Below are 18702 nucleotides of genomic sequence, written 5' to 3' on the forward strand. Positions count from 1 at the left end.
ATGTTGGCCACGGCCCAAAAATTTTTTTATTTATGAAGTATGTACAGTACTTTCCTGATCAGTCACCATAATCTAACACACTTCTAGAGAAACACACTTTCTCAAAATAGTGCACCACAAAATTTTGCAAATCTATGGACTTATGGACCTGTGGATCTACGGAGCTACGGATATGTAGATCTGTGGATTTTCGGAGCTGTAGATCTGTGGACCTGCTCACCTGAATTTTTGAAAAACTCAAAAAAACTTCTGAACTTGTGCAAACTGCAGATTATTGCAAGAGTGCAAAACTTTCAAAAATTTATCAAATCTTTCTTGTTTCCAAGAGTAGGTTATTTGTTTTTAGCCCTCCTTTTAGTGCCCCTTCTGTTGGGTGTTAGTTTTTCACGAGGTCAACGGTAGGAATCCATAGCGTAATTCCTCTCTTGAAAAGCAAATCTTTTTTTTAAGGATCCGCTCCAAGGTTCAGTGTTTGTCTTGCGAGGTACCAAAATTCGCTCAATAGAAGATAAATGTGAATGTTTACAAGGAGGTCTTTGCTGGTTCCAAAAACTCTTTTACCATGGAATCAAGTAAAATCTGTTCGTTGTCTCAAAATATCACACCAAAAGAACAATATTTTGTATTTTATGTTTTTCAATGAATGCAACTCTAACAATGCAACTACTATGAGGTCCTATTCTAATAGGGGGTTAGCAAAGAAAATAACAAAACTGAAAGCAAATAACATGAAATCAAATAACTTGAAATTGAAATTCCTAAATGGACATAAGCTACAGAACACAACACGCTGCAAGTTAAACCTTCAAAGAAATTGGTAGGAAACCTATGAAAACATGAGCAGCGCTTCCTAGAATCCACTGATGCAATCATCGATGAGAATCTTTAACAAATCGAATGATGTTTCACTCTTCATCAAACTACAAGGCCATGGAAAGTGCACTCATGCGAGACAAAAAGCTATATAGACACAATCGGGTGATCTCTTCTCAAACTCGTTACGTCAATGGAATTCATATATCTATAGCAAACACCAGAACTAAAAGATCGCACAACCAAAAACAATGCAATAAACCTTTGGCTCAATCACAATCTTATGAATAAAATCCACAAAACAATGACACATTCAGGCAAGAATAACTACACTCCAAATGCTAGCACCAAAAGCATAATTTTATTGCATAATAAAGGCAGCCCTTTTTACATTTTACAATGGGGTATTTATAAGAAATCATCTCCTCAATTTGTGTTGAGAGTGAGAGATATCTTGATGCAATAAAATGCTTTTAAAACATTTAAAACAAACTAAATATATACAAACTGGTAATCTAACTAGTGCTTAGAGGGACTCCATCCATATTTTATTCATTAATTGGATGCATGAACCCTTTACATGTCAAAAATAATGAAAGCATGAGAGAGAAAGTAGGTGAAAGCCATCAGTTGAAGTGGAAGTGCATGGAGACACCAAAAATAGAAGTTGTCCCTTCATTAGGCGTGTGTCAGTGTTAAACTTGCCATCAGAATGTGCTCCCAATGCATGGAAAGTGTTATTTTTGGAACTGGTAGTCAACTATTAGCTCACCTCTGAATTATGAAGCTACATGAAAATGGGAAGCTGCGGACTTGCATACTTGTGGAGTTGCAGACCTGCGGACTTGCAAAGCTGCGGACTTGCAGAGCTCAATTCACCAAAAAATCAAAGTTCTCAATTTTGAAATTTTTTTTTGGGTTTTTCTCAAATGAGGTTTTAGATCACTTTTTGTATATGCTCCATGCCCCTTTTTGATGATTTACACCCTCTTTATAGCCAATTACTTTCATAAACTTGCACTCCCTCTACTTCTTCAATCGAAAATCTCATGGCACCTGCATTGAATCTTGTCCCTAATAGCTGCATAAGATGAGAAACCTGATTTGCTTTATGTGTCCAACCTCTTTATCTTTGACCTATGTCTTCTCTCCACATGTCCAATCCTTCTTGGTGAGAAACCAAGTGATCCAAATTATCCAAGATGATCAAATGTTTACAACTTTTTCATAATTTTTCACAAATTTTCTAGGCATTTTTAAATAAACTTTTTGGAGGTCTTTTGCTCAAAATTTCAAGTTGAAACCTTCGTAAGTCCCTAAAATTGAACAACCAAAGGCTCACTATTTTAGGGAGTGAAATTAGATCTTCAGTTCTTCTTTCCAACGGTGTAAGCAGTTCTGAATTTTGAGGCCCAAGTCAAAATTTATGACCTCAACAAGTTGAGGATGCCATTTTTACCTACATAAGAAGCAAACATTAGTCCGTAGAGTTAACAATGCATAGTAAAGACACACTAGCTACTCAAACAAAACTAGAGGTGAATCTTGAAATCTAGCTAAATCTAAAATTTTGAAGCCCTAAAATTTGGCTAAGTCTGAAATCCTGAAGCCCTAAAATTTGGCTAAGTCTGGATTTCTGGAGCCCTAAAATTTTCTAAAATCTTTACCTTATCTTGGGGAGGTCTGAAACCTATCTCAAAAGATTCGTCGCATATATTAAAATATCTCTTAAGTATAAGGAATTAAATACTTAAACGATATATTTTAAACCTCTCTTATGGCTACTTAGACAAAATTGGAGGTGAAAGGGTAGCTTGGCAAGGGCACATGGTGCCTTGGGAGTGTGCAGCACGAATGTGCATGAGGCACCTTGATTATGCATGTGCGCACACACACGAACCATGATGACATGATCGTGCGTGCATCGTAGAGATGAGAACATGCACTCGAGGTCCAGTGTGGAAGCACGAGCACGCAGGTGCATGAGTCACGACAGTGCACAGGCGCATGTGTAAGGCACGATAGTGCGAATGCGCAGGTGCACGAGTCACGATGGTGCACAGGCACAACAGTGCAGGAGTCATGGTAGCGCACAAGGCGCGGTAGCACGAGTGTACAGGTGTGCGAATCATGGTAGTGCATAGGTGCGGCAGCGTGCGTGAGTCACGGTGGTGCGAACGGGCGACCGCACGAATAGGCACAATGCTTGGTGGCACAAATGTGATGCTTTTTCAATTCTTTTCAGTGTTTTTTTTTTTTTTTTTTTTTTTTCAATTTGTTGATTTTTTTGTGATTTTTGGACTCAACTTTCTAACTTATTTAACCAAGTTTTCTTCTCCCGACTCCCGCACTATGAGTCTAGGAGTCGAAAAAAGTAGGGGGTCCCCATTCCTAGTAAGGATTGGGGCATGTGTTGTGGAGACCACAACAAGAAGGTAGGCCAATAGCCTTCTTTAGTGAAAAGTTAAATGAAGCCAAAAATAAGTATTCATCTTATGACCTTGAGCTCTATGTCTTAGTTTAGTCTCTTAGGAAGTGGAGACATTACCTATTGCCCAAGGAATTTGTTGTCTTCATTGACAACCAAGCTCTTAGCTATATTAACACTCAAGAAAATTTGAGTAATAGGCACTTTAAATGGATGAAGTACCTACAAACTTTCACTTTCACAATTAAGCATAAGAAAGGGCAGATGAACAAGGTGGCAGATGCATTGAGAAGGATGTTGTTAACTATTCAAGAGGTTCAATTACATAGCATTGGGATAGAAAGCTTCAAGAGTCTTTATAAGGAGGATGAAGACTTTGCAAAGGCATATAGGGTATGTTCTTGACTTTGAGAACCATTTACATATTAGATTTTTTGAATTTACCTTGCAAAATGAGTTTCTATTTAAGGGAAATTAGTTTTGTGTATCAAGGGGATCAATAAGGGAGAACATAATTCAAGAAAAGAACAATTGGAGTCTAAGTGATCACTTTTGTGTGAGAGAAACTAGAGAACTAGTCCAAAGATTCTATTATTGGCCAAAACTAGTCAAGGATGTGACCAAGTATGTTGAGCAATGCATGGTGTGTATGAAAGCCAAGGGTGGAATGAGTAATGCAGGTTTGTATCAGCACTTACTACTTCCAAATAGACCATGGGAATGTGTGAGAATGGACTTTATAATATTTCGGCCCAAGACAAAATATGGGTATGATAGTATCTATGTAGTAGTTGATAGATTGAACAAGATGGGGCACTTCATCCCCTACAAGACTACCAATGATGCCATTCATATAGCACATTTTTTCTTTAAGGAAGTTTTGAGGATTCATGGACTTCAATTAAGAACTATTTCAGATAGAGATGTAAAGTTCATGAGCCACTTTTGGAAGACTTTGTGGAGTAGACCTGGTACTAATCTATCATTTGGATAGGCCTACCATCCTCAAACTAATGCCATACTAAGGTGGTTAACATGATGTTGTGTAATCTCTTGAGGTGCCTAACTAATGAGTATGGGAAAAAATGGATGTGATCATTTCCCAAGCAGAGTATACTTACAATCATAATAAGAATAGAACTACATGTAGAAGTCCATTTGAAATTGTGTATGGGATGCATCCAAAAGGTGTATGTGAGTTGAGGGATCTTGGAGGAATTGAATATTGAAGTGGACACACTAAAGATTTTTCCCAAACCATAAAATAAATCCAAGAGAAAGTAAGGAAAACTATCCAAGATAGCACCCAAAAGTTGAAAGCCATAGTGGATGAAAGGAGAAAAGACATAAAGTTATCTATTGGAGATTATGTCATGGTAAATTTGAACAAGTCCAGGTTGCATAAAGGTGTGCCAAGTAAGCTACAAATTAAAAGAGTGGGGCCTTGTAAAATCTTAGCCAAATATGGAGCCAATACTTATAAGATTGACTTGCCATCAGACTTGGGCATCTCTCCTATTTTCAATGTGCAAGATATAGTTGAATTTAAAGGTACAATAACTCAAAGTGTTTACAACATTAAGGGAGTTAGTGCTAATCTAGAACCTACAATGGTATCTTCAACAAGAAATTTGAAAGTTGAACAAGTGTTGGACTCAAGAGTTAAGAAGGCCACTGGATACAAGGTGTACATGGAACACCTCATCAAGTGAAAACACAAGCCAAATTTGGGGGCAACTTTGGTTACTGAGATAAACTTCAACAAAGTAGGGATCCCCCAAGACCTATTATCCATAGGAGTGACATAATTTTCTTTTTTAGGGGAGTATGGTGCAGGGGCACCTAGGTAGGCTCGTGGAAGACCTAGGGCTCCTAGGTTATTTTGGCTTGAAGTGGTCCTAGCCACACCACTAGGAAAATAATGGGACTCATCTAGTCCTAAGGTGAGATAGGTTATGTTTGGTAAGCCTTATTAGGCCTTAGTTGCTCCTAGTTGCATGCTTAGGTCAATAGGGCTCATAGTTGCATGCTTAGATCAATAGGGCATTTTTGTGTTTTGGAGGGTAGAATGGCCAAATAAGTGTTTTAAGGTCCTTTTTACATGTTTCAACTCATTTTAAGTCTTTTTTATAAATTTTGCGAGCCTTTGGACCAAGTTTGAGGGAAAAACTCTAAAAGATGTAAAAGTTGCTAAAAAATTTCAATGTTGTCATTGACAACATTGACAACTTTTTGTTGCATTCAAGAAAATTTGTAGATGAGGCTTGGTAATTGTCTAAAATAGTTAGGATGTGACTTTGGATGATTATTTAAGGTCATCCTTGACCTATTTAATGGGTTGGAAGTTTTAGAAAATTGGTGTGCATGGACTGAACAACAAGAAATCAATTACAACTTATGTTTTTTGAGTATTTTGGCACTTTCATGGATTGAAGTTGGTTTTTTAATTATTATAAGATTAGAGGATTTAATTTTAAGACTATACATATCATTAGTTTGTTATTTTGTGAAGTTTTTGTTGATTAATAAAATTCTTTTACTACTTGCATGTTTGTTGTTCTGAATTAGGCAACTAAACAAGTTGGAGTCATAGCTCCTCTTCCCACTGTGGGACTTTCACGGGTCTTTGGTATTAGGAAGATGACTCCTTGTACATATTGTATAGCTAAGGAGGGGCCTTGTAAAAAAAGGGGGACATTTTTGTTTTGATGCCCTAGGCAAGCCAATGATGCATGGCTAGGGATTATAGTGTGCAGCAGAGGTGTTAGGAGAGATTGAATGCTTGGATTGCTTCAATAAAGGATTGGAGTGAGGTAGAAGAAGGTGTAATGAAGCCTCAAATGTAAGGAGAGAAATTGGTGAAGATTATATGGAGGGAAAAATATAATTCTTGCTAGACAAGTCTTATGTTTTTGTAAACCCTAATTTTTAGGCACCATTGTAGATCATATTGTATGGATGTATTGGGAGTCTCAGAAATAAAGAATCCTTTAGTACTCTAAAGAGGGTTTCTAAATCCATGATCAAGTTACCCCCTAATATTGCAAGCTTTTTTGTGAAATTTTGCATGATTCTTGGATCTCGATTAGGGTTTCAATTCTTATTGTGGTTATAGGTCTTGAAGGGGATCCTAATACCTTCCTAGATGACCATTCTTTCATTTGGAGAGTTTGTTGGGGTTGATTTTGGAGTTGTTATGAAGGAAGCAAGAAGGGATAGCAAGCCTAGGAAGTAATAGATGAGTTATTGTTCTACCTAATTGGTATTCACTAGTTGAAAGGAAAAGGACCTCATAGATAGGATCCTAAGGAGAGAAATATAGCTAGAAAACATATTAGGTCGATAGAAATACCTAAGGATACCTTAGAAGAAATTGGGGTAGGAGCAACATTAGTTGTTATGTCATTTGCTTTCTCAAAATGCAAGCCTCACACTTGCTACATTACTCTAAAATCTTTGGAAAACCATCTACCATTCTTTTCTTGGACAAAAAAATTCAAACTAGCATAACCAAGGTGTAAATGCATTCTTGGTAGGTGCAGTAACAATTTGAGAAGAAAAATATGTCTCTATTCTCAAAGGGAACATTTGATTTCTTGTCTTTTGGACTGCTGCAACTATCTTCTTACTTCCATCTTTCTCATGAATGACATGTTTATCATTTTCCATCCATACTTTGTAACCATTTTGAATGAGTTATCCAAACACTCATCAAATTGTGCTTCATTTTTGGGGCAAAATATACATTTTGAATCTCCTTCTTCTCACCTTGCTTGGTGCAGATCATAATAGATCCCTTGCCCACAATAGGAATGGTTCCATTATTCCGCATTCTAATTTTAGATTTTAAATTCTTATCAATAAATGAAAAAAAAAATCATTACCACTCACGTGGTTGCTGCAACCATTATCTAAATACCAAACTTTAGGGCTTCCTTCTTCACCAATGTTCCACATGATGAAGGCTATCATATTTTTTTCTTCACCCACATTCACATCTGCCACATTTTCACTTTGCCTTGACTGATCACTTTTCTTTTTTCAACATTCACTTGCATAATGCCCAAATTATGGCAATAATAACATTCCACATTGCTCTTATTAGAGTTGTAATTTTTCTTACCTCCTCTATGTATGCCTAAAATGTGGGCACACTTCTATGAGTCATTATATCCAAAATTTCTCAAAAGTGAGGTCTCGAATGGTGACTCATAGCTCTCTATTCATGGAGTGCAACAGTTTGCAATGGAGGCCCTTAGTTTAACCTAGTTCATGTCCATGCAAGTACACCATGAAATGAGAGATTCAAAGAGGAAAAGAAAGAGTGCTAGTCTCCATGAGCATCAAATATTTATGTAAATGAAGATGCAAGCTAATCTAAATGATAACAATGCAAAACAAAGCAAGATCTAATCTATGAAAGCAAATATGACTCTAAACTAATAAGAAAATGCAATGATAAAAGCCCATGATGAAAGCCATGGGTGCAAGAGAGAATGAGACAAGAAGATAGAAGTTCTCCACAAAAGCTTTAGCATTCAAAAATCCTTCAAAATTTGCTCTCCAATCCTGCAGCATAATAATAGCATAATCATGGGTATCCAAATTGAGGAGAGGGCTCTCCCTTATAAAGAAGATTGGACAATATAGATTGAGAGGAAAAAGATTTAATCAAGGGTGGAGAAATAATGATCCATGTGAAATAAGGATCCACCAATGAGAAAAGAGGAGTGGTTGAGAAGAAAGTGAAAAGATAAGTCTCACTTAGAAATATGTGCATTTAAGTGTAGAGAAATTAAATAAAAGAATTTATTTTATTTCCTTTTTCATCAAAAAGAGATATTTAAGTGGGATTTTCATTTAATTAAAAGGGAACAAGTTCTTTTAATTAAATAGGAGATATTTATTTAAATTAAAAGAGGGGTTTTTCTCTTAATTAATTAAATGTGGATGAATTATTTAATTAAAAAGAGAGGTTTTCTTTTAATTAAATGGGGACTTATTTTATTTAATTAAAAGGAAGATTTTCTTTTAATTAAATAATACTTAGGATAAAATGATCAACCTTAGAAAAATTGAATAATTGAATTTGATCTAATAAATTTATTTAAATTGATTTAATAAAATATTACACAACATTGATTCAGGAAATTTGATAAATTGATAAATTGAATAATGGGGGCCCATAGTCTAGGTGACCATTTTAGGGTGCATACATGTGCCCCTCTTTGACTAATGTGTGATTGATTTGGGAACACATGTAGTCAAAAAAAAAAAATTGAAGTGTGAGGTCGATTTGGAATCACAAAACAACCCAGATGTGTGGTCAAATAGAGAACACATTAGGACAAAGAATACAAATAAATTTTGACTTGAAAAAGTCAAGGATAAAATTGATAAAACTAAATCAAAGATTGAATTTGATAATTATTTCCCCCTCGTGATCAAAATCGAAATGAGATAGAGGAGAAACAACAAATTGATAAATTTGATCAAATCGTACAAAAGATAAGGTTCTTGATGTAAGATGAAAGATATAAGAATCATAGAACCAAGGTAGATCATCAAGCATGAAATATTATGCCCTAAAGGTGATTTAGAAGAAAAGAAGTGGGGAAAAAGAAAATGGAAGATAGAAGTTTGGAAGTTATGGAAATAAATAGAAAGAAGAAAAGAAAATGCCCCGAAACTAATCAACTGTTTAAGATATAAATTTTGATTGAGATCACAAAAGAAGATAAGGAAATGAAGATCAAAACGTGACCACAGTTGATTAAAAGTCCACAATAAAGATGAAGGGAGAACCCTCTCAAACTCATAATGCAGCCTAAAAATGCAAACTAACATGAAGTCTAATAATGAAAGCTACATGAAAATGCAAAGGTGTACTTGCAAAAGAGCAACTGTAACATAGGATTTTTGTGTTCATCATTCATTAGAGAATGTAAAAGAAATTATTTTCATCATTGGACCATTATTAACAGACATCAAAAAATCACACAATCATCACTAGTCACAAGTGCAACTATGAAGATATGAATGTGATTTATATTGGATTGGAATGTAGAAAGATTCTAACATAAGGATAAAAAACATAAAGGTCAAGATGACTTTGATGTTAGCTTACCCAATTTAATGTATCAAAACCATGCTCACATCAAGGCATAGATGCCAGGATGACCAGAAGAATAGTTGTGCAAAAATAGTCAAGGATGATGCCTCAAATCTTCTAAGTGTTTCAAGGGGACAACAAGAGACACTCTAGAGTTTCAAGACCACACCCGCAAGAAAAAAACAAATAAAAACATGTCTCATGCCTCAAGTCCTCTAGCGATGCATCATGGAGAGACTTATCAGACAAGGACACTCAACAAAAATCAATAATAGTTAGCACACAAAGAAAAAAATCATCAAATAAGTCAAGTATTAAGTGTTGCATTTAAAAATTAAGTGTGTTAACTAATACTGAGTTTCAAGGATAAGGATCAAATTCTTGCAAGAAGGGAAGACCACATGATGATACTAGGTAAGACCAAACCAATAAGTGTTGGAAAATACTTGATGTCAATGGTTGTATTGAAAAATACAATTGGGGTGTGTTGAAAAACATCATTTGCGAGGTGTCCTAAAGACTAACACATCCAAGAGACCAAAGCTAACATAGTTATGCCCCCTAGACAAAGACCAATTCCAAACCAAGGCAACAAGGACAAAGCGTGATGGAGAAAGGCTAAGTGTTGAGGAGATGTGCTAAGAAATTGGGGTGCAAAGGCCTCAAGTAGTGCCTGTTTCAAAGTTTTCACCACTTGGATTTTTTTATTTTCTATTTTTTTGAGGACTTTTTATATTTTTTTTGTATTTTTTGCTACCAAAGCACCTGTTTCCATGTTTTCACCAAGGCACTTTTTCTTTTTTCTTTTTTGATTTTTTGAACTTTTGAAACTTTTTTTTTTTATATTTTTGGAATATATATATATATATATATATATATATATATATATATATATATATGTAGTATTTTTTTCAGGACATTTTTTCAATTTTTAGAATTTTCATAATATATCATTTTTTTGGATTTTTAGAATATATCATTTTTTTGTTTTTTCTAAGGATCAATAAATATGTACAAATAATATACGATACCCCCAAACAAAAACAAGGACCAAACTCTCAAGCATGATCACATCGTGTAGTCCCAATGTTTAGCAAGGTAGAGGACATGATGGAGCAACAAGCTAATAAATATGATGGATAAGGAAGGAGTGTATGAAGCAAGTGGAAGTGATCTTCAAGGACTGACTCCTCAAGAGTACCCAAGCTAGGAAAAAATTGTCATGTAAAGAACATTTGGACAAGAAATGAAAGGCCAGTATAGGAAAATTCAAGAAAGCATAATGTAAAAGTGGGAAAGATGCAATCCAAAGAAGTAGACATGTCAAGAGACTTCATAACATCGTATTTTACTCTATTTTATTAGATCAAGACCAAAGGGGTAAATGGGAAAAGGGTAGCGAAAGACTAGAATGAATGGAAGGAAATAGAGGTGAAGGCTAAACATGAAAGGAATGAAAACAAGATCATCATAAAATAGCTCATAAGATAGCCAAATTTTTGTGTATAGGTCAACATTGTCAAGATCAAAGAGAGAAGATAGAATGGATGAAGATGTAGAAGAACTACACATGATGCCTGATTGCCAGGTTTTCATCATGGTACTTATCCAAGGTGCCAAAAGAGAGTGGTTTTCACCATAGGATGAATTTATTTCTCTTTAATTTTGCTACCAAGGTGCTTGATTACCAGGTTTTCACCAAGGCACATTTTTAATTTTTTAATTTTTTCCTTTTTTTTTTCTCTCAATTTTTTTCAATTTTTTTCAATTTTTTTGAAGTTTTTTGGAAGAATTCAAGCTTTTTAGATAATGTTCCTTGAAATTTTAAACCATGACATGCAAAGGAGTTGAAATGATATGCTCAAAGATGTTGATAGGGAAAGGAAGATGGAAGACAAAAATGGAAGATATGACTTTATGCAAGTGAGGGAGACTAGAAGATGGAAATGAAGGCAAGATCAATGTCAACACACACCTTGAAGGGTGGTGAGAGGATAGAGAAACATGCATGAAGGAATATGGTGAATGGATAGAACAAGTTGCAGTTTAGGTGCATGGAATGGAAGAATGTGTTTGGGAGAAGATGAAGTGGAATTTTTTGGAAGCTTGAATGTCAACTTCAATTGTTGTTCAACATTAGACCCTCTCAAGAGAGACTTTGGAATCCATATAGCCATAGGCCTCTTTTCATTTCTTTTTGATGATTTAGAGATAATATCTTTAATGATAGATTTTGGAACCCATACTTGTCTTATAATTTTTTTTCTTAGATATCTCTTTTGACTTTATGCTCTCATGTCGATTAGAGGAGACATGGTGGTCTTTTTTATATGGATTCTTGAATTTATTCTTTTTCTTGTATTGAACATTCAATTTACTTCCAAAAGACTTGGGACTTGTGGAAGAAGAAGGATGATATGACTAGTTTAGGTGAGTGGGTGGATGAAAATGATTCAAGGATATGCATCTACGTTGATCTTGAGGTAAGATAGGACAGGGAGGGACATAAGGACCCAATATGGATGAAGAATTAGGAGAGTTGGGAGGGGAACGTGAAGTGATATAAGGACCCAAGATGGAAGGAAGACGTGAAGCATTTAGTATTGGTGGGGAAGGTCCAAGGATGGATGTGGAAGATGCAAAAGGGTAATCAATAAGTTCATTAACATCTATATGACAATCAAGGACATCAACATCTTTAAAGTGAACATTATTATTTTCAATAGGATCATGAACATCTTGAATAGGAGCAACTTCTTTGATAGGAGCACTTGAAGCTTGAGAAGACTTAGGAAGAGTAGAAAGTGGAAGGGAACATGGTGTGGTAGAACAAGAAGATGGAAGACTTTGATTTTTACAAGGATCTTTGGATAACATAAGCATAGAATTGTTCTCTTGATTTTCAATAGGCTCAACATTGGAAGTAACAACATCATTTTTAATAACCTTAATGGAAGTATCATCTTTGGAAGGAGAAAGTGTACTAAGGTCATTTTTATTGTCAGTAAGTTCAGTGGTGCAAGCAGTATCTTGATCTTGCTTAGGAGAAGACTTAAGACATGGTGGACTAAATAAGAAAGGGTGTAAGGGATCAAAATAACCATGAAACGTATCAGAGACATTGTAAAAATAATTGGATGACATTGAGGGTTTTTGATCTTGATCTTTCTTTGTATTCTTTTCTTTGTCATTTTTAGAGTCCTCTTGACATGAAACCACTCCTAAGGAGAAGGAAGCATGTTGGTATTGTATGTAAGATTTTGGAATAGATGATGAAGGACTAGCTGAAGTAAGCATTATAGTGCATGAAGGCTTAGGCTCTTTAGGTTTAGAATTATTGGAAGTATTTGTAGCCAAGTTAAGGTTAGCTTGATCTTCTTTAAGAGGTAGCCCTTGAGGATAACTATAGGGAACTGCATGAAAAGAATTAGGATCTTTTTTGGATGAAGGATTTGTAGAAGATTTGAGAGACTGAGAATCTTTAGGGGATGTATGGATAGTGGAGGAAGTAGAAGATAGAAGAGAACCATCATGAGACAAAGGTTCAACGTTAACATCATCTTGCTCAAGAGTGTACTCTTTATTTTCAACATGAGGATTTTGAGAAGAGAAACTCTTGTGGCATTGATGTTTTATTTCAGCTGAAAAAATGCTTTCTCTTCCTCAAAAAATATAGATTTATCATTTAGTTATTGTTCACAAAATTTATCAATGTTTTTTTCAATATTTGAGTCATATGGATTACCATCAATATCTATATGTGACTCGTCCCCTTTAAGCACAAGCATAGGACTAGGAGGACTTTTAGGATGCATAGGAATATAATAGTCATCATCATCATAATCATTGTCACTATAGGCATTATAGATAGGCATATCACAAGACTTTTCATGTTGTACATTATGGTCTATCTCAATAAGAGGAATAAGACTCTCGGTAGAAGTAGAAGAAGAATGATATCATGAAGAAGAGGTAGGTGAAGACCTACATGAATGATATTTAGAAAAATAATCATAAGACTTAGAATATGAAGAATGAGAATGATATTTAGAAGAATCATGATAAGACTTAGAAGATGAAGAATGTGAATGATATTTAGAAGAATCATGATAAGACTTAGAAGATGAAGAATCTGACTGATATTTATAAGAATCATGATAAGATTTAGAAGATGAAGAATTTGAATGATATTTAGAAGAATTATCATAAGACTTAGAAGATGAAGAATGTGAAGGATATTTAGAAGAAGATGAATAATTTGAATGATATTTAGAAGAATTATCATAAGACTTAGAAGATGAAGAATGTGAACGATATTTAGAAGAATCATGATAAACCTTAGAAGATGAAGAATGTGAAGGATATTTAGAAGAATCATGATAAGACTTGGAAGATGAGGAATATTTAGAAGGATATTGTGATTTTATCTTGCACATGATCCTAGCAAAGGTTTCTGATTTATCTATTTTTTTAATCATTTTTGTTGCAATGTTAGCATCCATGTATCTATTGGAGCGACAACAATTTTCAAATTTAGCAAGAAGGTCAAGATCATCATCTCTGAAGTGAGGGCCCCTAACAAGATATTCAAGATCCATGGTTCTAGAAGAAGAAGAAGAATAAAGCATGGAAGAAGAGAAAGGATGAATAGAAGAAGGTAGATTATATGATAATAGGAGGAAAAGAATCAAGAAGACATGAAGAAGAGGAAGAATGGAAATGGAAGACTAGAAAGACATGAAAGATGAAGAAGAAAGAAGACCAAGAGTCATTTTGAGAAATTTGATACCATTTGAGTTCATTTGAATGTTGAGCAATATATAATAGCACTTGTAACCAACATGAAAGAAAAGGTACTAGTTGATAGGATAACCCTAAGAAACGTTGGTACCAAACTAGGATAGTAAAAGCACTAACTTGTCCAAAAGAGAAATGATAAGATAAAATATTGCAATAGGTGTAGACCAACACTGCCACAGAGGTGCCCACAACTTTGGGTGAAAACCCTAGCACATATGGACCAAGAGGATGATTTAGCCAAATTATAAATAATCAAAATTAAATTTTGATGAAAGTGGATGGACAAGATATTACCAAGACTCTCCAAGTGTAATATCAAAAGATCCAAAGGTATATCTTTCTCAAGAAGGATGGTCTCTAACTATCATGTCCCACCCCGACCATCATAGCACTATTGACATTTTGTTTCTTTTGGACTTTTATAGTTAGACTCTAGATGACACATTATTACCCCCTATGGACATTGATATTTTGATCCTTAGACTATTTGATTTCATGTTATGTTATTGGGACATTGATACCTATATCATTAGGCTATATGATGATTCCTTATGATGTTACTAGGACACTAATATTCTAAGTAGTTTTTATGATGTTATTTAGATATGCTTACTTACCTTCTTGATGATCCATATGTCATGATTAAAGCTTATGTTATACTCAAGTGAATGTTTGATTTTTGAATTGTGGTCTCCATATGGTGCTAGATTATCATGTCTTAGCATATTTAGAGTAACATTAAGAATTCATGTATCATTTGAATAAACTAGAATTGTATACTTATATTATATTTGATGCATTGCTTAAGGTAGAGTAATTCCATAATTTTCTGTAAGAATAAATGATCATAATGTTTTACTATCTAGATTAGAGAATTGCTACAAATGTGAAGTGTGTAATGTGATATGAATGGAAATACATATTTCATATTAGTTATGTTCTTCATTGATGATAGAATCTATGTGATTTATATTTACATTATCATTTTATCACCTTATTCTTGGACTACTGATATTTTCAATAAGTGTGCAGGAAAGAAGCCCATGGATTTATGGAGAACCTTGCTAGGTGTTTTGAAAAACCAAGGTTAACCCTAAGGAGGGTATAACCTTTTTACCCTTGTATTTTATTTGTAAAACCAATTTGTGTGTATTATTGTGATTCTATAAAAGTAAATTTTTTTTTTCTTGATGGCTTGCCAAGTGTGTTGTGTGTATTGTGGTGTCACTTGACACATGTTCTCCTTTGTAGCATGCTTAGTGGGACGGTAGGTGGTTGAGTGAACCAAGGAGTGGTTTGGTAGGATTTCTTTTCCCTAGGTGTATTTATGGGTCCAAGAGGGATTCTTTCCATGCTAGGTCGAATGCACACCTTTTGTGAATTTCTAGGAGGTTTACACCATCCCTAGGGGTAGTTTGAGGTCTTATTTTAAAGCCCATATGATATACCTAGGGGGTAGGGGCATTTTTAAGTATTATAAGCTTCCCTAGGCATTGAAAAGAGCACCCAAAAATTGTGGATTCCCAAGTTGGCCGAATTTGGAAACTTAAGCATCAAAAGAAAACATTCTTTAGAGAGAGTTGGTTGGAGAGTTCTTGGGGGGAGAATTTTTGGATAGATCTGGAAAAAGAATCTAAGTGGGGTAAAATTTTGGAAAAGGGGAAAAAAAAACAAGGAGAAGAAGATAGCTTAGGAGGAGGATTGCTGGTAAAAAGAGAGGGAGCTCAAATTTGCTTGGAAACCAGGTTGGTAACCTTATGTACCCTTGCTATGAAAGTTTGTTGTTAAGTAGATTATTTTTATTGTGTTATGCATGTGATTTTTCTGTAATGTAGTTGTAATATGGTGTGTTGTAATGTTGTGTTGTGTGAGGTTGAGGGACCATGTTTCATTTTTGGTGTATGTGTGTATTGTGATTTACTTTGTGTTGTGAATTCATATGTTCTTGTTGCAGTTTTCTATTTTGGGTGTGACAAGGTGAGTCTCATCTCTTGGGAGGGAAAGAGAGCCTTGTGAGGTTAAGGGGTGCATAGGGAATGTGTTGGGTGAGAGTCTCTCCTAGAGTAGGAGAGGGATGCCATATGGGTGTTATGGGCCCCATATGCCACCTTGCTGGAGTTATAAGTATTGTAAAGATGCCATGTGAGGGCATGTATGTGGTGTTGGGTTGCCTTGTGAAGGCATGTGTATAAAGTGCATAGCCTAATGAAGGCATAGTTGTAGGTGGAGTCTCCTCAACATTCATTTTCCACCCTTACCCCTTGAGATGGATCTACATGTGATCCTAAGTGGTCTACCTTGGTTGGGAATTTTTGTGATTTTATTTGTCAACTATAAAATGTGTGAACAGTTTTGTAATGTGAGCATTGTGTTGTAAATGGTTGTTAGTAATGTATGTCCACCTAGTCAAGGTTCTCCCTGCTCGGGGGTGGCCTTTAAAAGGCCTAAGGTTGGGAGGAGAGTACCATGGGCTTGTTTGTGTGTGTTGTACTGCAGGTTGTGATCTATGGATTGAAGACTTGAAGAGAAGAAGGATGTTATCTTATTTTCATGTGCAACAAAAACATACTTTCAAGTGAATTCTTATTGTATTAGGTCGAGTCACCCTTGGGTAACTCCCAATCTTGTGTTTTATGACAGCTTGTAAGCTGGAAAATTGTATAAGTGGACTGTATAAGTGGACTGTACTTGTTGATATGTTGCTACATTCAGTGATTAAAGAAATTTATATATCATGCACTATCCTATAGTATATAGAAATGAGTAAAGTTGTTATGTTTTTGTTTCTAAAATTATTCTAAGAGAAAATGTGTCTCCATTTGAAATTGATACATTTGGTTATAAAGACATTTTGTTAGAATTTCAAATAATGTTCTGGTTGGAAGGAACTAAAGTGGTTAGTGAAGTTAGTTAAATGTATTGTAGGAATGTATATCAATATTGTAGATCAAGGAAAATAAATATAAAAAATAAAATAAAATAAAAATGCTTTCATTGAAAAAGAAAAATATATTTATATTTGCTGGTTCCTTTGACTGTAATATTGGTGCACTACACTAACTCACCAACTCTAAACAAGATCTCATGAAATCAATGATTACTAATTCAAGAGGTCAAAGCACAATAACCCAAGGTGCAAGTAGGCTTCTAACGATAGGATAAGTAGCCTAATTCAAACTAGATCAACCTAGGTAGATTGAAAATAATAGGACAACAAAGCAATTTGATCATAAAGTCTTGACTCAGGAACTCAAACTTTGTTCATTTTAAATGTCCAACTAGATGTATTAATAGATTTTTAATCATGAACCAAGCACACAAGAAAACAACTAGGGATTTCAAGAAAATGTCTTCAAACAATGAGCAAGGGACAAAGAAACCTTGCACATGAACACAAATAGTGTCGTAGCATCAATCCAATCCCTTGAACCACTGTTGTGTATGTTCTCAAAATATTTTTCAATCACACACATAGTCTTAGAAAAGAAAATTTGGTAGCACTATGTTTCTTAGTAATGTTCAACTCTACAATTTTTGCAATCTAAAGTGGGTGAAATCCAATCCTGGCACACCAGGGTTTTGACATATTCTGAGAATTTAATCAATCGAACATATTGAGGAGATCTGACAGCCCAACAAAAGATTACACCTATGAGGATTTCCCCCACAAAGAAATTTATATACTGTTTGCTACTACCACGTCAAAAATGGCTATTACCATTTGAGGTACCATCAACGTGGTTGACCCAATAAAGGGAATGTCCACTCTAGTTTAACCCTCTCTAATCAAGGTAGACTCACAAAGTTGTACCACATGGGGACTTGGTTTGGATTCAAGGGTTCCAAGTTTCTGATGTGCCCAAAAGGGAATAGAGCATACTCCTCTAGCCTCTTCACCTTACCCAAACATAGAAAATAAGATTTTTTGACATGCTAATTTGAAATTACCTCACCAAATTTTAAAAAAATCCAACAATAAACACCGCCAATCTCAAAAGAGAGAAGACCAATGGAAGTTGAGGACAAATCCAATCCAAATAGTAAGATAATAACAAATATCCTTCCCTACCTACAAGAGGACCTATCATCAAGAGGAGCTTCACATGTAAAGCAAGCGAATGAAGCTTAGTCTCTCAAGATCTCTCAAATAGTGTTCATAGGGCCTAATTACTATGTGAAACACAAATGCGTGAAAGCAAATCTAGATTCAATTTTAAAGCCCCAATTGAAGTGTGAATCTATGAAAGCATGTAAAAAAACTCAAGCCAAACACATGAGATGTTTATTTTAGTTCAAAATCCAAATATTTTAGAGATAAAATAAAATATTTGATAATCCTTGCAATGCATCTTTTCTTTGTTGTGCCTTTTGTTTACACTTGAATTCTCGCTCGCAACGAACAAAGCTACAAACAAAACAAGCAAACACAAGATATGCAATATATGTCCAACTCATGCAAAAATAGGGTTAGCTCTAAAAATTTAAATTTTAAAACTAATAATAATCAGTAAGTAACCCAAATGAAAGCCCACATCATGCATTGATTCAT

This window comes from Cupressus sempervirens, chromosome 8, assembly GCF_028749045.1.
Source record: "Cupressus sempervirens isolate cs-2001-9-10 chromosome 8, ASM2874904v1, whole genome shotgun sequence".
In the NCBI taxonomy this organism is placed as follows: Eukaryota; Viridiplantae; Streptophyta; class Pinopsida; order Cupressales; family Cupressaceae; genus Cupressus; species Cupressus sempervirens.